Source organism: Grammomys surdaster, unplaced genomic scaffold (assembly GCF_004785775.1).
Source record: "Grammomys surdaster isolate TR1022 unplaced genomic scaffold, NIH_TR_1.0 332436, whole genome shotgun sequence".
In the NCBI taxonomy this organism is placed as follows: Eukaryota; Metazoa; Chordata; class Mammalia; order Rodentia; family Muridae; genus Grammomys; species Grammomys surdaster.
Window position 1 is genome coordinate 1 of NW_021627668.1, and position 24,654 is coordinate 24,654.

The window sequence follows — 24,654 nt, forward strand, 5'->3', positions numbered from 1 at the left end:
CACACCACACACACACACACACACACACACACACACACACACATGCACTTTAAATGAAGCACTCACACAGTTCTCCACTGTCAATTTTATGTTCTCCCTTGTAAGTTCTAGAGGAAAGAGCTTTGACTATATTAGATTTTTGAAGCTACAAATACAACTCTATCATTATGCAAAGAATCTTGCTCAATAATGTCAGAAGCATATATAAGCATAGAAGGAAAGACATAGCAACTTTCTCAGTGGCTCACTAAACACCCTGGAAACATGCTTTCAAAACACAGAATTCATTATCCATCCCAAGCTTCTTACTCTAGTGGAAAGGTTTCCTCTCAGACTTCAAGGATCACAGATCAGATTTATATGATAAGATGAAAATGCATTCTGCAGTCATACGAGAGAAATCCCAGTAAAACAAACATAAAAAGCCCTGTACCACACAAGGAAAGCCCATCAAACCAGAAAATCCTGCAAAGGCAGGCAAATCAGCTGGAATGTCCCTATGTAGGTAGCTGTTCTTTCTTCCTGGATACAATGTAGTAATATCCTCAATAGCCTCCCCCAATTGTAATTTAGGCAAGAGATGAAAACATTAGTTAATTGAGTTTACGATTTATAGGAAATTACCTGCATAGTACAAATCTAGGCTTATGTGTAATGTTTTTCTTGGATAGGTTTTGATTTACATATGAACCACAGTTCTGGGACCCAACTCAGGATCTGCTAGCAAAAGTGATAGCTAACCAAAATGCACATATCAAAAATGCTTTTTCTCCTGAAAAAATACAGATACTTCCCACGTGTTGAATTAAAAGCCTTTAAAGAGGAAAATGGAGGTTTCTAGAGTCTGCAAATGTGCCCATCTTATTAAATTTATAATATGAGGCAATTTTTATTATTAAAATTATATAACAACAAAACTATATTAAGATACTTCTCAGGCAGAAAATGACAAAAAAAATACACAAAGTGTGAAATGTTTTCAGACGCATTAAGAAGCTTTCTTGGGCAAGTTATGTTACAATAAAATATTAATGTGTGCTCATTTGTCATGTGTTAATTAGCAGAATAAGCTGTAGGAAGCCCGGATTACCATGCAAATGTTAATTAGGTCATAATTTATGTCAAGCATTTCTAAGTTAAGGAGAACGGCATCTCATTTAGCAGTAGATGAACTTTAGAAATTATTTGCATATGCAACTACTCCTTTTCTACTTTAATATGACAGTTGCTTCATTTTAAGAAATACAAAAAATATATTCAAATAATTCTGGGCTGATGCGTTTAGTCAGAGAATATCTCTGGGAGACGAAAGGTAGTAATAGTTCTTCCATCCTTAGTCAGGCTGAAAAAAATACTACAGAAGTTACTATTTCTATAAGAACTAATAGATTGTGGAGATTGCTCGTGGGTAAGAGAACTCATATTACAAATAAGAAGGCCTGAGTTCAAAGCCCTAGTCTAGCACTCAGGTAAAAGCAGGGTTGTATGTGCCTCTAACCTCATCATGGGATAGAGGATAGAAACACACTGACCTTGGGAGCTCATTGGTCAGCCAGTCAATCTGAAAATGTTGAGTTTTAGGTTCAGTGAAATACCCTTTCTCAAGAAGTTAGTTGTGGGCTGGAGAGTTGACTCGGCACCATCTTCTGAGCCCTACCTACACCAGGTACATCCATTTTGCACAGACATACATGTAGATAAAACACAAACATAAAATTAGAAAATAAGTAAATATTTTAAAAATTCTTCCCTTTTATTAAAAATAGATTGGTTTCTCATACAATATATACTGATTATCATTTGCCCTTCCTCTACTCCACCCAGGTTTTCCCCACCCCATTTGTATCTGCTCCATTCTGTCTCTCATTAGGAAAGAACAGGCTTCTTGGAGATGACAACAAGCCATAGCAAAATAAAATAGAGTAAGATAAAACGACAACAACAAACATATTGAAGATGGATGAGGTGAATCAATAGAAGGAAAAGAACACTCAAAGAAAGCATGGGAATCAGAGACCCACTTGTTCATATACTTAGAAGTTACATAAAAATATTAAGCTAAAAGCTATAACACAGAGGAACTGGTGCAGATCCATCTAGGCCCTGGGCTTGCTGTATCAGTCTCTGTGAGTTCATATGAGCCTTGCTCAGTTGCTATATAGGACCTTGTTCTTCTGATGTCTGCCATCCTCTTTGGCTCTTACACTCATATGCCTCCTCTTCCTGAGCCCTAAGTGGAGGGATTTAATGAAGACATCCTAGTTAGAGCTGTGTATTCCAAGGAGTCTCAGTCTCTCTCTCTCTCTCTCTCTCTCTCTCTCTCTCTCTCTCTCTCTCTGTCTCTCTCTCTCTCTCCCTCCCTCCCTCCCTCCCTCCCTCCCTCCCTCTCTCTGTGTAATGCCTGGGTATAGGTATCTATATTTGTTCCCATCTGCTGCCTTGGGAAGTTTCTCTGATGGTGGCTGAACAAGGCACTGATTTAGGAGTATAACAAAATGTCATTAAGGGTCATGTTTTCACTACTTTTGTTTTTTTCTCAGACCAGTAGAATTTGACTGGAGTGACTGAAGATAGTAAACCTTCTCCTCCATCCTCCAAGTATACTACAAATGCAAATGAATGAATAATTAATTAGTTAATTAAAGAGCTAAGAGAGCCCTTTTCAGATCTCCAGCACCTAGCCTGTTCATTCATCCATTTGTGTATTCGTTTGAGGAAAATATGCTCCCAGCTGTTTCTCTGTGCTCCAGCTTAGCCATCTTTCTGTTTATTCCTTCACTGTATTTAGTTCTGTGGTTCCAACTGCTGCAAACCCAGTGAGTGTCACAGCAGCATCCTGTCAACTCTCTGTTTCTGTATGTTGAAATTTAGTTTTGAAAGAGTCTCAACTTTTAAGGGTAATTTTTGTTGTGATTCAGAACAATGAATGATTCTGACTACTCTTAAATCACTCCCAGCCATAGAAAACAGAGGGCTAGGGGTTGTAACCTGACCTCCTTTGCAACCAGCTTGCTCTTTCTGCCTTGCAAACAAGCCAAGAGGCAATCAAGCCACCTCTTGCACTTACTATCACAGCCTGGATCCATGTCACCATCAAACCTTCCCTGTCAGGATGGACTACGTCCTTAACTGTGAGTCAAAGTAAATCTTTCCTACCTCAAAGTGCTTTGTTTGGATCTTCGACTATAGTGATAAAAAATAAGTAGCTATCACAAACTTCTCCTGTAAATTTAGAGAAGGTACTATGTTGTTTGAGGTATCATTTTGACATTTTAAGTATTTTTATAAAACTTTATTATAAAAGAAACCTGCACATAAAACTATTGTATGCGAAAATTAATTCTGATTATTTTATTGCAAATTCATTTCTTCATGTGCCCAGAAACATAATCGGTAGTATAATCAGAGAAAGGCAAAACCATCCTGAAGCCATGGTTCACTTTCCTCCTCTATCCTAAAGGTCCTTCCTGGAGGAGACATGATTTCAGTCTCAAAAAGAAGAAACCTTTCTGGACGCAGATGCTCTAAATATACCTTCATTGCCAGCTAGCTCTGATCTTTACCTACATATCTACTCTACCTCAAAATCTACTCTCTCGTGACACTGGGTTTAATTGTGAGTCTTTATGCTCTTTGTAAAATGCATCTGTTATTCAAGCTTACCTACCCTTTTTTTTCAAACGTCCAACAAAGTGATAAACAAATAGGCCCTGTTCTGATGCACAGACTCTTTCTAACACTGTACTGCTAAATATGACTTGTACTTGGACTTCATGTTCCAATACTAATTCTCACTCCTGTTGTGGATTTAGTCTATTGCTTGTATTATGCTAGAGCAATGTACCTAAACTGACAAAATTGATGGACTGGACATTATTAGTGTATATCATACCTTATAGTTTACATAACTGTTATAACTATGTTCATTGTATATCTGAGAGAAAAGACCTTTTTAATGAATGAAAAGGGGAAAATGTTGTAGATTTGGTTTATTTCTTGCATTATGCTATTTGGGAATTGCACGAGAATCCCGCATGTGAGACACTGAGGGTCCCTGCACACAGTAGGTTCTGGTTAGTAAATAAAATTGTCAGCCATTGGCTGGGCAGAGAGACAGAGGCAGGAGTTAGATTTCCTCCAGCAAGGGAACCTAGGAAGAAGAAGAATTTAGTGTTGCCATGCCAGGGAAGTAGAAGGAGCAGGCTTAATAGCTACAGAAGTAAAAACATATAATCATAAGAGCCAAGAAAGAACAGCCCCTGCCCCTTGCCCCCATTGGGTCTAGGGTAGAAAAGATGGAATATAGATTTTAGTAAGTAATAATTCAGAAGTATTGGAGGGATGGCATTAGCAATGTGGAGGTTTTGGGACTGCCTCTGCCATTCAGCTGTTTAAGGCATATTAAAATAGAAGGCTCTCTCTGTCTCTGTCTCTCTGTCTCTGTCTCTGTCTCTGTCTCTCTCTCTCTCTCTCTCTCTTACTCTGTGTGTGTGTGTGTGTGTGTGTGTGTGTGTGTGTGTGCGCGCACACAAGCATGCATACACGTGCAGGGGTGTGTGTTTCATTCAAGAATCCAAAGCACTGGGGTGGGTAGCAGGGAATATGTGCTCAGCTGTCAGAGAGATTAGAACCATTAATCAACTACAGTAACACACTCCATTGCAGTCAACTTAGTTCCTTTTCTCAGGACATCGGCTTCCCACTCTCCCTGAGGCATACCAATTATATGATGGGTGGAATGCTTGCTATAAGAAGAAATCAATCACATTTCTTTAAAAAAAATTATACTCATGCCATTTTCATAATCAAAATGCAAAAGCTGGATTTTGATGTGAGATTCATTTTATACCCTCCTCAAAGTCTGCTGCCTGTTATCAGTATTTTCATTTGTTTATAGCATGGATGGAGCCAACTCTTATTTGGCTTAGGATAGAGCTTTCTACTACATACAGTGCAGATGAGACAGACAGACTCCTATGTGCTCTGCTATGGGAAGGGTTTCACAGTGCTATTGGTGGTTGCTGTCCACTTAGTTTAAGCCAAGTTCACTTTCAGTGAGTAGCTCTGTACAAACAAACCTGAGAAATAAGCTTGACATGCACAGCAGGGAGCTGGGGGAGAGAGAGAGAGAGAGTTAGCCACTGAAAAGGAACCTGGAGTTTCTACAAAGATAAAAGCTGGGTCAAGCCTACTAGCATAATCAAGTCTTTGGTGGTTTGAGTAAGAATGGTCCCCAGAGGCTCTTATATTTGAATGTTTAGTCACCTGGGAGTGAAACTGTTAAAAGGATTAGAAGGATTTCAAGGTGTGGCCTTGTTGGCCTGAAGTGTGTTATTGAGAGTGGGCTTTGAAGTTTCAGAAGCCCATGACAGGCTCAGTTTCTCCCTCTCCCCTTTCCCCTCTTCTTCCCCCTCCCCCTCTCTCTTCTTCTCTCCCTCTCTTCTTTCTCTTCCCTCCTCCCTCACCCTCTCTCCCTCCCTCCCTCCCCTCTCTCTTTCTCTGCTTGTAGATCAGACTTAATTCTCAGCTACTCCTCCAGCACCATATCTGCCTGCCACCATGTACTCTGTCATGAAAAAAAAAAAAAGACTAAACCTCTGAAACTGTAAATAAGTCACACAATTAAATGCTTTCTTTTATAAGAGTTGCTTTGTTTATGGTTTTTCTTCACAGCTATAGAATAGTGACTCAGACAAAGTCCAACCATCACTCTAACAAGATGTTTTGTGATTTGATGAATCCACCTTTTCATTATGTAGTACTCACGCACTAAAAAGAGCAATCAAAAGCTAGCTAATTGAATTATCCATGAGTCCATTTAAAAGAGAAATATTGCTTAATAAAATTTTATAGCCTCTCTCCAACCCACCTCTTCATTCTTTTATCTTCCCCCTAAGGCATATGTACCTGACATCCATAAGAAAGAGTCACAACTGAACAGGAAACTGAACCCACATCATAGTCGACACTGGGGTCTCCACATTCATGGGGCTCCAGAGTGGTACCATTCATGAGTAAATAAGCTTGGTTTTACTCTTAGTGTAGAGATTCCTGGTAAAACATCCACATATCAATTACTGATATGGAATAGTCTTTTGTCCTAGATGTTTCTTGTCTGAAATTATACCATCCTAGCTTTATTTCTACAAGACCAAATCTCATAGCCTTGAATGGTATTTATAAACACTAAAATAAAATGGTATAACCCTGGAGTCACAAAATGAAGTTCCACTAGCCACTGTTCACTCAGTATAAAAATTAAAGTGACGAAGCTCGAGTAGGTGAGGCTGTTGTAATGTACTGTGTCATAGTAGATATGGACATGCACTGACTACTTACGGAGGCCACACTTACAAAGGAAGAAAAGGATTCCTAAAGAGTAAACATACAAACATACATACATACATGCATACATACATACATACACATATATATAAACATGGATACATACACTATTGAAAGGTAGAATTCTGAGGAGTTTAAGGATAATATTAAGACATGACAAATAAACATCTCTTCCTTCCTAAGTTGGCTGGCTCCTGGAAAAATTAGGAGCCAATTGTCATTTGTGTTTCATGAGTCAGATGTAAGCAGCAGATTGGCTGTATTAAGGTGTTTTCTGTATGCTCATGTTTTTTTTTCCAACCCCAAGCTCCCAGAATAATGATACTGGGACTTCTGACATATGAATAAATGCCTAGGCCAAATACTTTCGATCAGTCCTTGACTAGCTGAAAACTTAATCATTCTGTTATTCTTGTCTAAGTTCTGCCACTAGATTGAGTGTCCTATGCTATCACAGATGCCAGGGTTCTTTAGTGGCACTACTCCTGTAATCTCTCTTCTTGTTCTCAAAACTCATCTGTTCTTCATTCTATGTTATTAGAGATGTATTCTCTAACTTTCTTGATTAAGGCCTGCCCGCCTGGGTTCAAGTCCCACATCTGACACTTACTACATCTGTGATTTTGAAGACGATATTTGTCCTTTCTGCCTCAGCAGTAGAAAGCTAAAGTACAGAGAAAGGGCATTAACTATGTATGTGACAATACTTTGTGAACTGAAGTCTTCAGAAAAGTGCAACAAGGGCTCATACACCCATGATAAATGCTGTTTAATGCCTTCTTATACCAGTATTTTCAATGATTGTTGCAAAATTTCATCTGGGGCTTCCTGGTCCACATGTTGCAGTTTATAGTGGAGCACAAATCAAATCACCATGTTGAAGATCAGATGACTGCTAATACCTAGAATTTAATTCTTATCTAGGAAGCACTCTTAGACAATGACCCCTGGGAATTGCTATGCCAATTGCCCAGCACGTTCACTCTTTATTAGGGATTTAAAGAAGTTTGTATTCAGTCCTAGTTCTCAAATTCTCATAGGATTAAGCATGAGCTGCTTGGGGGTGATATCTTAATGTCTTCCTGGCCAGCTATTTTACCTTCATTGTCTCAAACCAATATGTCCTCCTGTGTTTCCTAAGGAAGTCAAGGTAAGTTTTACATTAGGAAAATTGCCATTACACATGGCATCAAGACATTTGGAATCAGAGAGATCAAGAAAAGTGAACTATCAAATTCAAAATCAAGATCGTACAAAGTAGAGCAACCTAAGTTTGTTTCATTTGGTTTGATTTTAGATTTGTTTTTGTTTGTTTGGGAATACAGAACTTTTCCATGCTACTGTGTGACAAAATCCTGGGAAAATCAGAATGAACTAGGCTCTTCAGTTGAAAACCAAAGTAGTCTTAGAAAAGATTATTTATTTAAAAAATTAAATTTGCATATATATATATATGTGTGTGTGTATGTGTGTGTGTGTGTGTGTGTATGTGTGTGCGCATGTGTGCACACGTACGTATTCACATGTAGAGGTCAAAAGACAACTTTTAAGAGTGTCTCTCTTTCCACCATGTATATCCCTGGGATTGATGATATTGAACTTGGGTTTATTGGGCTTGGCAGCAAATGCTTTTACCTGGTAAACCATCTCACTAGCCCTAGTAAAGGTGTCTTTAGAATTGACCCTTGAAGGGACTTCAGTGTGTGGGCTACTTGCCTTGCAAGCCTGGGAACTAAAGATCAGATCTCCAGAAGTGACTTAATATTGAGTCAGGCATAGTAGCTATATGTTATATCAGCACTTGGAAGGCAGAGACAGTGAACCCCAGAACAAGCTGGCTGGATAGTCTAGCCAGAATAGATGATTCATCTCCAGGAAGTTCAGGGAGAGAACCTGTCTCAATAAAGTCAAGGGAGAGACCCTGTCTCAATCAAAGTCAATGTGGAAAATAAGCCAGGTAGACATAAGGATGTCAACTCTGAGCCCCCATGTAGATTTACCTCCAGACACGTATAAACATACATGCAAACACATCATACATACATGGCAGGGGACTGGGGGGTAGTGTTAACTTTAGAAACTTGAAATTGACCAATTCAAACATGTCCTTACCTGTTGGACATATGTATATACTATGCTCAAAATTGCCAGACTCTTACCTGAGTTAACCTTTAATGGGCGGTGCATAGCTGGCGAAGTTTTGTGTAATCTCTCTGGCATCTGAGAAATACCATGTCAATGGTGATTGGAATGATTATGGAATTCCAGAGTGGTGCCAAGTATCTCCATGAGAAGAAAAAAGGAAATGATAGAATGAAATGCTATGAATACTAGCTCAGAACAAGGAAGAAAGCCATCAGGTATGAAGGACAACATGAAAAGAGACTGTTGTCTGCAAGTGAAAAGTGAGATCAGATTGGTGGGATGGAAGGGTGAGGAAATCTAATGTGATAAGAAAGAAAAAACTCATAGCTAGCTCTTTCTGCTTAAGAACTGAGAAAAAGGGTTGACTCAAGAGTCAGCCTTAAAAGATGACCTTATTACTGTTCTGGAGGTCTGACCCACGGTCTGATAACCAAGGTCAAGTTTTACCATGACTTGATGAGGACAGTACCAACTTTGCTCTAGATAGTATAAATTATTCAATGATGGCATTTCACAACCATGAAATCAGATTCCCGTTGAACTAATACACATGCCTGCTAATGGGTCTTCAGACGTGTACCTCTGGGAAGGGGAAGGGAGCAACATGGTGAGGGAAAGTTAGTTATGGCGGCTCTAACTACATAGAGAATAGTAGAAATTGGACTTTTCTGCCTTCAGCCCTTCAACCCATGAGTAGCTTTCAATTGACATTTTAAAGTTGGGAAATAAATATTTCCATTCTCCCTACTAGGTAGGCAATCTCTGCTGATGAGCTTTACCTATTTCCCACACTTTGTCCACAGAGATCTGAACCTTGTCACGAAGGAGGACAGGTGGAGATGAAGGATGTCAGTGATCCAGCCTCTTTCCCTCCCACCCTTGCCTAGCCCTGAGATCATTGTGTTTCTTTGATGTTTTGTTTTCCACACAATGTAAGTTCTTGAACGAAAATCTTTACCTGAGGGCATGCTTACAGGAGAGCCCTAACTAAGACACAGAGATAAAAATCTCTACAGTAAGACTTGAGAGCATCCTTTCTCATCGCCAAAGGTAGAGGAGAAAAAGAACACACCAAAGAATTTGAGGATTTTAATATTTGAGGCAACCTGCAAATTTTAGGACAGAGTCTTGGACTTTAGTAGCTACATTAAATATTTGCTGAATGAATGAATAAAAAGCAAATAGCATTAATGCCCACAGCTTCTACAACTCACCAGGGTAGCAAACTTTGCCTGGAAAATGATGAATGATAAATAGTTGAGGTTTCACAGGGAACTCAATGTCTGTTGTAACTATTTATCTCTGTTGTTATGTAAAAGCAGCTGTGGACAATATGTAATGAATATAGATGCGTTTCAATAAAACTTTATTTGTAAGCACATACCAGGCCACAAGACATAGTTTACTAATCCCTGGTATAATCAAGTTGGTTTCGCTGCCAAACAAGTTAGAGGGAATCCAGAAAAGTTCAGTGTCTCTGAGGGCCATTTTGATACATTTCAAAACACACTCATTTTATAGTGATTTCACTACTTGACATGTTCCTGTTGGCTGAAAACTTCACTGGTCACTTGAGTAACTCTACATCACACAAATTATGAAGAAACAAAATGTTATACAATAAACACCAAAGGCAGAGAGATGCCACAGCCACCTTGAGAGGAGAGCAAATTCATAGCTCTCTCTAAAACACTCTTCCACCTCCCATGGCTCCGGTTATCAGCAGCTAACTGTGGTCTGAAAATACTCAATGAAAAATTCTAAAACTACATATCAGGTGAGTTTCAAATCACTTTTTAAAAGTGCTTTGTTACTGTTATTGATATCTTAAACCTGATTGAAAAACTATTTTTAAAGGGTATATATACACAGAAGTAACCACAGCTTATATTTAACGTACACGTGCATTCATAGATACATACATATGTCTGCAAACTTAATTCGATGATATCTACAGTTGCAGGCACTCAGTGAGGGCCTGGAACCTATTCCCTTGATCAAGCGGAAGATCACACAAAATATATACCTTAAAAGTGGACAACAGTGTTTAAGGAAGGCGAGGCAGTCTAAAAGACAGACGTAATGTTGTTTTCATTCCTACTAGAAAAGGAAATAGTAGATTTTACTTGATTTCCTCTTGAATATTCACATTTCTCAGGCATGAAGACCAAGGTCTTGAATAAGATCCGTTAAAATTTAAATAGCCCCGAGATTCCAAGCTGGAGCGAGCTGTGCTGTCGCTGTTCGCCAAGTGGTATCAGGCCCAGACGTCCCTCCGCTCAGTGTGGGTCACAGAGGAGAACCATGGACATTTTTTTGGAGACGCCAGACTTGCTGACCACCAAATAACTCCAGGCTCCCAATAGAGACAGCTCCCAGGATCCACGGAGAGCTGTGGGACCCTGAGAGAGAGTCAAAATACATGGCCAAAAAAAATGCCAAGAAGGATGCGACAGGCAGGAACTGGCAAAGAGATGCTGAAGAGGAGGGAACATTCTCACTGGCCAGTGAGGACGTCCTAAGGAATAGAACAATAAAGAGAGCCAAACGGAGACATTCCCGCCCCCAGCCCGATGGTAAAGGAACTTCCAAAGGGATTAAAAATTTGGCTGTACCTTCCGGAAGAGGAGAATCTAGCGGTGGCCCTGGAGAGAAGCCTCTGGAAGTATTGACAACCAGAGGGAACACAACCAGGGCTGCAGCAGAGCCCAAGGCAGCCTTGGGTTCTGTTACTGCAAATGAACCCCCCTCTTTGGAGCATGAGCAGATCCCAGATCGCCAGACTAATGTCCACAGTCAGCAGCCTGTCTCCCCGGGCCTTGCTTTCAGTCAAGCCTGCACTGGGAGTGTCTACCACAGGCAGTTGACTGGCCTGAACTGCTCTGTCCGGGACTGGATAGTGAAGCACGTGAACGCAAATCCGTTCTGTGATCTGACGCCTGTGTTTAAGCAGTATGAGAGATACTTGGCTGCCATTGAAAAGCAGCTCCATAGCAGCTGCGGCTGTCTTTCTGAAAGTGAGCCCAATAGGGGCTTGGTTGGGACACAGCCTCCTTCCCTCGTTATTACCACTGAACTACAGCCAGAGTTGGTCACATCTGAAAAGACGGAGTTTATGTGTGAGAAGAAAGCTGATCCAGCACAAGGTGCAACAAGAACCTCCTGTAACTTTGGCAAAAACATTGAAACCCCAGTTTGGGGTTCCTTAAACTCTGGTCCCACGCATGGAGTTTCATCATTCACCAGAAGCTCCAACTTAAGTGGGAAAGGTACCACCCAGAAGAAGCCAGCGTCTGCAAAAGCTCTGGAGAGTCCAGCACCAGGCAGCAGTGATGAATGCAAAGGTACTAGGGATGAGGCACCCAGAGCGTTCTTTGTTGAAGAGAAGGAGGAGAGTGCGTTCTACTGCAAGAAGTGTAAACTATTCTACAAGAAAGACAACGAATTTAAAGAAAAAGGTGTTGGCACGCTATATTTAAAATCCACAGCCAATCAGAAGACGAGGCTCTTAGTGCAGGATACTAAGTTAGGCAACATACTCCTGAACATTCTGATCTCACCCGATATGCCTTGTACCCGAATGGGTAAAAATAATGTCCTTATCGCCTGCGTACCAAATCCACCGCTTGATAAGAAGAATGCCACCATCAAGGTCCCCATGCTAATTCGGGTAAAGACAAGTAAGGATGCTGATGAACTGCACAAAATTTTACTGCAGAAAACGGATGTCTGAACACACAAAAAAAAAAAAATCCACCCGGGAACTTGCCAAGTTCCTGCTTTTTTGTTCTGCTCCCATATACAATTTTTTTCTTTTTGCTCATGACACCCTAAGAACTTCCAATGACAAAAATTTTGTGAGCACCCTTAAGACCAACAGAAAATTCAATGTTCACTTGAATGTGGAGAAAGGGGCCTCCCTTTTTTAAGAGCTACCTAACATGCAAAATACATTTGAATAAAAAGGTTTTGAAATTTCTTTTAATATTTATTTTTGAGAACATTATAAGAAATTTCTAAAAATCATCCCATCTATATGGAAAGTGACATTTTAAATAATGTATAATAAGATCCTGCTTGGCTTGCTCATCTAGAAGATTTCCTACTATGAGGGCCAACCTCTTTCACACACCATCCTATCTGTCTTTACTATTGCTAAGAATCTCAAAGGCTATGGGCTAGATCAGGGATAGCTATTGTAGGATATTGTATAACATACAACAGACCCTCTAGACAGGTGGTGCTCAGCCTTCCTAACCCTATGATCCTTTAATACAGTTCCTCATGTTATGGTGACTTTGAACCATAAAATTATTTTCATTGCTACTTCATAACTGTAGTGTTGCCACTGTTATGAATTGTAATGTAAATATCTGTGTTTTCTGATAGTCTTAGGCAACCCCTGTGAAACAGTCATTCAACTCCCAAATGGGATGCAACCCACAGGTTGAGAATCACTGGCCTAGCGACACTCTGATTCCATTAGTATGCATGTACTCTGGCCCCTTTCATCAATCTAGACCACCAAGGAGAAAATAAAGTGTGGATGGTGCTGATGACATGAATGTCCCCTGTCCACATCAAGGCAAATAGTTTCTGTTCATGAAACAAAAGAGAGTCCTATTGATGGAGCGTATCACTCCCTTGTAAGTCCAATTTTCATTCAAACCAACTGTCAAATATCTTTCACAAATCTCTGAGGGTCACTTATAATATCTGTGTGAGTCATGACTTCTCTTTCCAAAAGTAGCCTTTAACACTAGAGCAAGATCCAAAAGTGAACAGTTATAGGGTCTGTTGTTGTGTCAGGCACACAGCAAGAATGAAAGATTAATAACTGACTGAAAAGGTTGACAGGTAAAATAAATGGAGTTATCCAAACAAGGTATGAATCCAGGAGACAAACCTGGCTGGAGAGTAACTTTCAAACATGCCTTGTGAGAGGGCGGAACTGGGCAATACTTCCCGATCAAAACTCCATGTTTTGGTGGTAGCGTGCCTCTTCTCAGAGGATGTTCCTTCTTTAAATCATCATGAAGCTTCCACATGGGCTACCGAAGGGTGGAAGAGCTTTCTTAAGCTATAGAAGTCTCACAGTAGCCATGGAAACCTGCTGATGGTCAGGCAAAAGTTGGGGTCATTAAGAAAAGACTTTTGCCAGAAGTAGCCTATTTAGAGCCACTTTCCTTTTTGACGATTCCATACTTTATATGGATTTTCTTGTCTCGTTTAGACCCCATTATCCTCTTATCCCCCTCTTTCTCCTATTGAAACCTTTCTTCTTCCCTCTTATAATTTGATGTGCTATGTGTGTGGTGGTGGGGAGGGGTGGACAGTGAGTGTATGTCACTGAGTTTAATTATGGTTGCTTGGTTGAGCCTGGTGGTGGGGTACTAATTTACTAGACTGTGGGTAACTTATCAATGGCTCTACCACTGAAGGAGATGACAACCCCTTCAAGCACCAATCAGTCCCCACAGGAGGACTGGAGCCTCATTATCCCCTTCTAGTAGATAATGAAATGGTAATGGACTCAATCTGCTACAGTTACGGTACAAGTGAACACAGCTACAGTGCATTCATGAGCACATTGGCTGTGTCAAGTCCGAAGACAGTATTCCATGGTACGTACCCTCATCTTCTGGTTCTCACCTTCCTGTCCCCTTCTCTGATGTTTCACGAGATTTGGAGCAAGCAATAAAGACATCCTATCTAGGGATGATCACCCCATGGTCACTTAATCACCACATTCTGACCATTTGTGTGTCTCTGCTCACAGCAAAATGAATCTTCTCTAACCAATACTGAGAGCAGTATCAGAGGGTATAAAAAGAATGAAGAATCTGAAGACATGGGGAAGGACTGTGTACTGAAATCCTCTGGGCATGGCACAGCCATTGCAACTATCAACTTGGAGGAGCTGAAGTTATCAGCATTGAGCCTCTACAAGACTGGACCTTTTAAACAATTAGTCATGGATGGGAGAGGAGTTCATGGAGTCCCACCTTCCCTGCTGAGCTATTGGCTATAGATAGATTCTTGTAAAAAAGGAATCATTCATTGTCTTGGGTTGTGTAACTACTGGTGAGCCTACCAAGCTCGCACCTGTTACTCTGATTAAACTCGGTGTATTACAAAAGAAAACCAGCAGGGCATGAAGACATGGGAAGAAACTTACAGGGAGGATTGAGGATAGACATGAGTGTGAGAGAGAGAAAGGTAGGGATAAGGGTAAGTCAAATGTGTTATATACTTGTATTAAATTGCCAAAGAGTAAATTTAGAAGGCAGTTTGACACTGTCCATTTAAAGCAACATTAGCAGTAGCAACATTAGTAGAAATGCAATATTAGTAGCCACCAGCTAGACCCATATTTTTTAATTGAAAATTCTTTAGTAGATTTATCTGTCAAGTTGAAATATCTCCATATTTAGAACTATGAGAAAGAGGTCATGGTGAGATTTTGATGGGAAAGAGCTATTAGTAATTGCTCCAGTGTGGTGAAATTTAGACGAGAGGGCATTTGAATGGGGGTATTCCACTTCAAAGCCATGCTGTCATAATATTGAGAGTTAAATAGTTATGAATAACAGTCTTGCAGACTTTCCACTGCCAGGCACTTCTGTAATTTATGAAGAAAAGGCTTCTTTAAATCGCAACAAAGAGCATGGTTTTGGAGGCTCTCCTCTGTCAGCGTCAATTGTCCCAGACTGATAGAAAGATATAGAATGCAAGAAACATCATTTGTAGTGTCAAAACAATTCTTCAATGTTTAAATTTGATTTAGGTGAAAATAAATTACACATTTTTCATCAACTAGGCAGCTGATAGAGCTTTTTTTTCAATGATAGTGCCATTCAAAAGAAAAGAAAAAAGAATTACCCTCCACGCCTATGCATACTTATCTTAACAAAATATTTCCATCCATCCCTTCAATGCCTGCGAGCCAGAAAAATGATGGTGATAATTTATAAGTTATGTGTGATAGTATGACATACTCTGTGTCAAATATTAGAGGTTAAGAGTGCAGAAGTGACATATCCAATTTATGAGGTTAAGCCTGGTGCTAATGCCAGTTTAAACTATGTAAATTCTGCCACAGAAGCTAGCAGGATCATTGGCTTGTACACATGGCATGCCAGTAACTCCCTCTTCTATGGATAGAGTAACCTGAGAATCTCAATCCCCTAGAATTGTGAAATGGTTCTTTGATTTGAACCTTACTGTTCTTACAGTTTATTCAAATATTTTAGTAAATGTTTGAGCCAGATCTGAATTTTAAGAACAATCTAGAAAATTATCCTGTAGTTTTCTCTCTAAAATAATTCCAACGAATTTTAATAAAGATGAGAAAGAAAGCAGTGGAAATCTAAATATGTGTGGTCAAACATTTATTCAAAATAAATGTGCCAGGTATTATTTCAAGCCTAATACATAGATTAACCTGGCAATCCTCCAAATGACCCTACATAGTAGGAGTATGCATCACGCTTGCTTTCTAGGTGAGAGGAAAGATGATGAAATAATGAACATTTTGCATAAAGCCTCCACAACAGAAAACCTTTAGGCTAAGGTTCAAAACCATGCAGTGCTACACAGAGCACATTTCACAGCCCTCTCTACTGTCTATTGGGAAGTTAAAACTCTTTTAGTAAATGTTATACAGGTATAAGGGAAAGCTTGTTGGCTCTTGGGCAAAATGATGGACAGTCTTTGATAATTCATGAATTTTCACTGAACCAGGGTCACATCCACTTCCAGACACACTGTCTATAGCTGTTGCTACACTATAAGGTCACACTGATTAGAAGCAACAGATTAGAGGGCCCATAAATAAACAATTATTCTATTCATTTTTAGTGTGTGTGGTATATTGATGTGTGTATACATAAATGTCCTGGGACACTCATCTATCCATATGTATGTAGCGGCCAGTGGTTGACCAGATGTCTTTTTTTAATCACTATCATAGCATTTGAGATACTCTCTGAACTTGAGTTTGAACTGAATTTGAACTCACTGAACCTAGAGCTCATTCTTTCAACTGTCGTAACTGGCCAACAACCCCTAGGATTTCACATATCTCTCTTCTTCAGTGTTTTCCATCCTTCATGTATGTGATGAAGCCCAAAGTCAAATTTTTATGCTTGTGCAGTCAGAATGTAACCCACTGAACCATCAGTCTAGCACCCAAATAATTATGAACTTCCACAGAAGTCTAGAAGCTAAAAAGCTCTCCCCTTCAGTGGGTACAGAAAAGGGCAGGACTTGAATCCAGGTCAGTTGCTTCACAAGGTTCTCACCCAGAGAACTTTGCTAATGATGGCACAGATGGGCACTAGCAGAGAGCTAGAACTCTCTGTAGGCCATTCCAGAAAGCATTTGATGACATAAACACTATAGTCCTCTAATACTCAGTGAGGTACCTCTGCATGGCATGACAAGGCTGAGGGGAACTGGTCCAGCGTCTTCTCCATTTCTTACTACAGAGGCCTTTTATCTTACTGTCCTGGAAATATTTTACCCAAATGTAGAGTATGCTTTACCTAAATATAGAGTATACAAAGGCCATATTCCATTTGCTTCCTGGGAAGAGTCAGTAAAGAGTCTCTCAGTCTGACCCTTGACTGAGACAAACTCAAAATTTCAGAACTAGTCTCGGTTTCTAGTTTCTATAACAAGCTAGTTTGAGAATGCATCCTTCACTGGCTCTCTTTACTTCCTGTACCCCTTCCTCACTTCCAACATATATTTTCTGTAACTGTCTCAAAAAAACATATCCCTTGAGTTCTTAACTCAAGTTCTCTTTCTGAAGAAAATGGAACTAAGAAATGTCAAGTTTTCTGGCAAAAACACCAAGATTCCAAAAATTATAAAGGAAGTCCAGAGTTCTTGAGATGGAAATTGATATTGTCAATATTTGAACTTGGAGTATCTGCCTCCAAAACCTACACTCTTAGCTAAACCCTTCCCTCAGAACATCTATGTGTAGGTGTATCCAAGTGCACATGCTCAGCTTCCTCTACAGAACAGGAACCTAGAAGAACACCAGGTCCATCTCTGAAAGCTTATTCGGGAAGGAAGAAAATTATTTCAGGGGAAAAACTAAATAGAATGCTCTCTCCTTGTTCTTGATTACTCTCACCTAGGAAAGACAGGACTTCTCTTATGGCAACACTTACTGTATCACTACCTGAGAGATGGGCAGAGAGACCATTCCTCCCACAAGTCATTCATAAGAATTGGCATCTATGCCCTCTCCTTGCCTCTGCTCCACTGACAGCCCCAGGTGGAATATCCCCCTGAGCTCCAGACAATCAGTTACCTTTCCCAGGATGTCAAGATAGACATAAAATCTCCGCTCAGATTCTATTACTGACACCCAGGATTCATGTGTACCCACTAACACAAATCAGCTTCTATTCCTTGTCAGTCTGGGGAAGCAGTGAGACCATCACCCTTTTTCCTCTAAGGGATTAAAACAGGTGTGTGATTGATACACAGCTGTCATTATTCTTCATCTATGAGCCACCATAATGAAAGGCATTCAAATCATTTTGCTCATCACACACACATGCTGCCTAGTGGCTGAACAAGAGCTTGTCCCTAAGGGGAAGCATCCTCTGTCAACAGACACCCCTGCCTTAGCCCTGCCCCAGGCTCTACAGGTAAAGGTAAGGGATTCATTTTCTCTATATATTCTACATATTAAATAAAGAAAAGTAAGAGCATCCGTGGTTTTTTCTAAGGGGAAAGTAGGGGACTGAGGCATAGAGGTGACATACATTAGAGAGTATGACATTGGTTCCCCTTGAATTGGACAATGAAAAGTTCACCCATAAGTTTATGGCCTTCTTTCAGCCTACTTTCAAGATCTATGAATCCCATATAGACATGTCTTGCCCAAAACATTCTTATACTAACAGATATATTAATTAGTGTAAATTATTTGCTAAAAAAGAATGAGAATGTATCTGATCAGCAGAAATTAATTATTCAATTAATAATAATTATAATTCATAAAGCAGGAAGGAATACAGTAGATCATTCTGGGATTTTTATTTTAGACATTCTGTGATACATGGGTTTTTACTTGACTTTTATGTAATTGCATCTGCCTCTGTCTCTTGATGAAAAGATGGCTTCTGTAACTTAGCCAATATTCCCCAGGAGCACCTAGTCAAGTACACTCGTCTACAGAATCCGAAAGGTTAGAGAGCAACCGAACTTCCATCTCCCATAAGAGAGCAATACACTCAGAGCTCTGGAAGCTTCTGAATTCTCTAAGTCCTGTCACCTGTCACCACCCACCAACCTTGGTAAATAGTCCCAGTACATCCTCATTCAACATTGGAATAACCTAGGTGAGCATATGTCTGTTTCTTCTAACCAAATCGCTTAACCAAGTCATTCCAATGCTACCTTAGAGAGATGTTTTCCATCTGGACAATTTACATGGCACTCAAAGGAAAAAGCATCCATGACTTCATTCCAGAGAGGAACTAACCCTTCTTTTTTAAATGTAACTGCTGTCACTCCTATAGTTAGAGAAGCTTGTTTGTAATAAGCAATGGTCAGTGAAGATCTCTGTGACTAGTCAAAGCGAGGAGACTAATTGACTATTGAGTACACAGTCCTAAGTGAGGCATCTATATTGCTCCATCCAAGAGAACATAGCAGAAGAGAGGTGGGACGAATATATGAGTTGAAGGATGCAGAAGAGTGCTACGAAATGGCATCCTCCAGATGTGGCACAGCTGTACCACCCATGAACTTATAGCAGCAGTAGCTACCAGCTCATGACCTCATGAGACTGAGCCTATCAACACTTCATCATGGACGGGGGAGGGGCTTTTAAGGCCAGACCCCTCCCTGAGAGCTATAGGTAGTTAATGGTTGTAGAAGGAGTGGGAGAAATGCTCAGCATACCAAAAAGCTGTTGGAAATCATTTGTTTGAGAGCCTCTTATACCAAAATATGGCAGTGTCTCACTCACATCCTGAAGAAAGGACAATAGCTCTGACTGTAGGTGCTTAATAATAATGACATGTATACACACCACAACTCAACTTTAAGGGAATAAGAATAAGCGGGGAGAGAAGGTTCAACTACCTGAATATAACAATAATAGTTTTTCATAGATACTGTAGAGGGATAACTGAAGAACAAAACCTTTATATGAGTATTCATTGAGTACAGTGCTATATTATAGTTCTCATAATGTACAGTGGAAATAGTATAATTTTAATAGTATTTTCTTTTAAAATATCAATGTGCAGTATAGTCCCAATAGTCAAGTGTTTGTGTTATGTTCACAAGGCTATGCATTTGATTCCAGCACCAGAAAAATCTCAATATGCTGTGCATATGAGTACGTGTAGTAATATTTATAAAACTTAATGTCATCAGGTTTAGCCTTAGTGTACACAAAGTATGGTGCTTATACTTCACGTTCTCCTTAGGACCTGGAATTAGTCTACCTTTATTCAAATCTTTATTCAATCTACCACTTGTTGGCTGTTTAGAAAACTAAGCTACTTAACCTGTCTGAACTTTGGTCTATTTATGAAGTCAGTTGGTGTACCTTCCACACAGGGTGCTTTATGGATTAAATGGGTTTATCCATGTGCCATACTTATCATGATGCTTGAACATAGTAAGTCTTCAATCAATACTTATTGACACCAAAGAAGCCACATACTCAATGTTGATCTTATCAGTAAGACAATAAGACACTAATGGACAATCTTGCTGGTTTATTTCTAAGATTCTTGTTTATAGCCAGCTGGTTGCTTTAAACATGTTTTTAAGTGTAGCATTGCAAACTGGGAAGCACAACTATGAGACAGTATTTCAATAATGAACTGTTAAAAGTTAAAATCCAGTGTTTTCCAGAACTACTGGAGCAATATTTGAAAGGGTCTGGTTAGCTAGGATTTTTGGTTAGAGAGTAAATTATTTTATACTGATACAACCAGCCTCTAAAATATAACTTACTATTCCAGGCAATAGCAACAAACATTATCTTTACCTATATAAAAGTATTCCATATGGTACAGAAACTAAATGAAGACATAGGTATGCTTCAAATTCTGGAAGCTAAATGCCAGATTAACTGTATTAGTCTCAATACCTCAATTGAAAATAGAGTATCCCCCATGGGAGTATGGCTTACATAAGCCATGAGGATAAAAGAAAATGAATTCCAGTTGATCTAAGAGGAGTGTAAACCTATTAAGACAAAGATGTCGCCAGCAGAAAAATGTAATTAAAATATGCCACTAGGCAAATTCCCCAAACTCAGTGATTATGACAGTATCCTAAAGTTGCTACTTCATATTACTAACAGTGCTTGGTGAGTTGTAATTCCAGCCACCGTTAGGACATGTAAGATGTTCTCTCTAGAAGGGAGTTCCCCGTTGTTGATTTTAGCACTTGATTTCCAAATGAAGTACAGCTTGGAAAATAAGAAAATAATGATTGATCAGACAATGATGTAAAAACATACCTAGGAGAAGACTGATGAATACGATTACCTGGGCCACACTTCCCTCTCCAGGACCCATGGTAGGTGTCATCATTAAGGAGGCTATTCTTTCTTAGAACTATCTCGATGTCATTATTTTCTTCAAGGTTGTAAGGTAAGAACTACCAAGCAAATCTATGATGGGACCCAAGTCTCAAGATCAAATTCATTAGTCACGTGACTTGGAATTACATGATCACACAAACTTTGACAAGTCCATATAATGTAGATAGTATTGGGAAAGAGCCTAGTTTTACTCACCATATATATAATTGTGTATAACATTTTTTGCCTTGGTCCTTCAATCATTTTGTCTTATCTGTTGCAGAAAACTTGGTCATTCATCTAACCAAAGAGCACAGCATCTGATGTCTTGGCATGGCTCATGCAGGTGACTTTGTTTAGACAATGGGTTACGCACACAAGGGATGAGGTGGCAGTTCTGAGCCTCAGTTCTTAAGACACCTTGTTTTTGATTTGATTCTCTGTCTTGGAAATGGCAAGAGTTTTCTTCTTATGTCTCTTATTCATCAATCTGAACCAGACATGTGAAGTTGTTCTGGCTAGCTGGACCCACACCTCAAAGCAGAACTATTGAGGTTCTGCTTACATAAGTGAGGCCTTCTTACATAAGTCAGCTAGCCCAGGTCAACAGAACTGTCCTTATCAATCTGTAGAAGATTGACATGGATAGTATGAAAATGTTCTTTTCCCTGAATATGTGTGTGTGTGTGTGTGTGTGTGCATAAAATTACATGAGAGTACCTGACTAATGTACTCCTGAACACTGACAGAAATAATTATTCCCTGTAATTATACCAAGCCCAATTACAGAAATTTTGCTACAACAGTATTTTTTCCAGTTTTAGAAATGAAGAAGAGAGGGCTAGAAAACCTTTTCATTTTTCTAGTATCTAATGATAAATGGCTGCCAGTCTGTGATTTGAAATTTGGTCCACTTTAACATTCCATGTTTTCTTCGTCCTACTGGTAAACAACACCTCAATGTAAAGAAGTAGGACTTTTCTACTGAGGATATGTCTATTTCTTGAAAGATCAAGGTTGGAATGAAGTTAACAAGAGTAGAATAATAGGCAGTAAAATCAGGAATGTGACCAGAGGCTGGATCACCAAGACCTCTTGTTACTGTAAAGAGCTCTTATTTTACTATAAACACAAGCTGAGCCTGATGGCATGTGTCTGTAATCCTTGGACTTGGGAGGCAAAGCAGGAGAATGGAGAATTCAACACTAACCTGGTTACCATAAGAGATTAGACAAAAGCAAAGACAAAATATACCCACAATGAAAGGAAAGGAATGTAGATGGTTTTTAACTCAGTGGATATTTTATAAGCGCTTTGCAAGATACGACAGTTTCAGTGGCCAGCTATAAAAGAATAGAAAGCCCTACCATTATTAAGTGTCCAAGCTAATTGAAAACTAAATATAAAAATAAAGCTGTTACAAGTGGGGAAAAGAACATGCTACTTTAAAAGTATAAACTAGGGGTGGGGCTGAATGAATGAAGAAAGAGGTAAAGTGATAGAAAAGACTCAAATATCAGTCTAGAGAAATAGCTCAGTGGTTAGAACACTTAGTGCTCTTGCAGAGGTCCTGGGTTCAGTTCCCAGCACTCACCAGGTGGCTTACAACTCCAATTTCAAAGAATCCAATGCCCCTTTCTGGCCTTTGATGGCACTGCATACATGTGATATACTGTTTTACTCAAGTGAAACCACCCATACATACAAAATAAAAATAAATAAATCTTTCTTGGAAAGAAGGAAGAAAGGAAGGAATGAAGGAAGGAAGGAAGGAAGGAAGGGTAGGGACTCATATCTAAGGCCATGGGTGTGTGTTAGACTGGTACCAAAGTCATCTTCTTTGTGGCTTTCAAGAGCAGAGTCCTAAAATTAAGGCTCATCAATATTTTTGCCTTTATATCTTAATGAAAAACATTCCTGAAAAAAATGGGGATAAGAATTCTAGGTAAGCAAGAATGTGGATCTCTGAAAGAGTTCTATATGTGTCCTTTGGCAACAGCCTGTCTCCAAATCAATGCCATTATCAACAGCATAGAAAGATTGGTTCCAGCAAACAGCATCTAAGACATGCAATACTATCTAGGGTAAAAAATCCAGGAGAAAGAACAACTTGAATCCTGCCATGTGTCTTAGCCCCTTTGAGAATTCAGGGAGAGGGGCAGAAAGAAGGCAAATCTTCAGTCTCACATTTAGATACCAGAGAAAAAGAACTCATAGAACTTCCTGTGAATTATGAACCCATTCTTTTGTAGTTTAGGCTATAATTAATTTTTTTCTAAAATAGTAAAAGTTAATGTTGTGTCTGGTGAGCCTTAATCATCTATATTGAAAGAACTGATCTAAATAAGTATTTTCATATTTCACCAAAAACAAAAATGTCTTTGATAATAAATCTCTTATTTTACTTATTTGAAAAGAATTTTTCAAGCAAGTTAGTCTTAGTATTTTTCAGTTAATTCTCTTATTTTTGATTGTTTATCTGTTCAGATAGTGTTTCACTAAATTATCCAGACTTGTCTCTAACTCATTACGTAGCCCAGGCTGGCTTCAAATGTCTAGTGATCCTTGGTCTCTTAGAGCGAGGATTAGAGGCATGTGTTCCCATACTTTATCTTGATTAGTTCTTTAAAATAATGCCTCTCATGTCCCAAATAGAAGATACTTGTAAAATGAAGTTTCCACCAGAAAGTTTCCACTAGAAGTGAATACTTCTACAAGAAGTTTCTCATTTCTGCCCAGCCATTGAGTGAGCAGCATTTATTGAGAAGGCAGACAATAAATGGTAAGAATTGTTTACACAAACTTGAGACAGGAGGTTCTAGACAGAAACATTACAATGCTGTGCCCAGACTGAAACAAGTAAGAGGGCAGAGAAATCAGCATTTAAATAACACAAGGATAATCTTTACACAACGCACAAAAGCATTAATGCTACAGAACCTAAAGAAATTTAAGTGACCTGGGTAGATATTTTAATTTTTTTAATAAAGCTTTATTAATCTCTTGAGAATTTTTTTCTTTTTCTTATTGGATATTTTATTTACATTTCATATGTTATCCCCTTACCCCATCCCCCACCCACCCGGGAATCCCCCATCCCCTTACCCCTCCTCCTTCTTCTCCGTGGATGTAACCCCCACCTACCCCCCACCCCCACTCCCACTTCCGCACCCTCAAAATTCCCACCCCCTGGGGCGTCCAGCCTTCATGAGGTCAAGGATCTCATCTTCCACCTGTGCCCAGCAGGGCCCTCCACTCTTACATATTCAGCTGAAGCCCTGGATCCCTCCATAAGTGCTCCCAGGCTGGTGGTTAGGACCCTGGGAGCTGTGGTTGGTTGGTATTGTTGGTCTCCTCATGGTGCCACAAACTCTTTCAGCTCCTTCAGTCCTCACTCTAACTCCTCCATTGAGAACCTCATGATCAGTTCAATGGCTAGTTGTGAGCATCTGCCTCTGAATATGTCAGACTCTTGAAGGCCTCTGAGGAGACATCCATATCAGGCCCTTATCGGCATGCACTTCCTGACTTCCACATCAGCATCTACCTTTGGTGACTGCACATGGGATGGATACTCAGGTGGAAAGGTCTTC

General features: G+C 39.6%; 1 pseudogene; it reads left to right on the plus strand.

Annotated features, from left to right (window-relative positions):
- Positions 1–10,912: 10,912 nt before the first annotated feature.
- On the plus strand, positions 10,913–12,223 carry LOC114616530 (annotated as a pseudogene).
- The last annotated feature ends 12,431 nt before the right edge of the window (positions 12,224–24,654 follow it).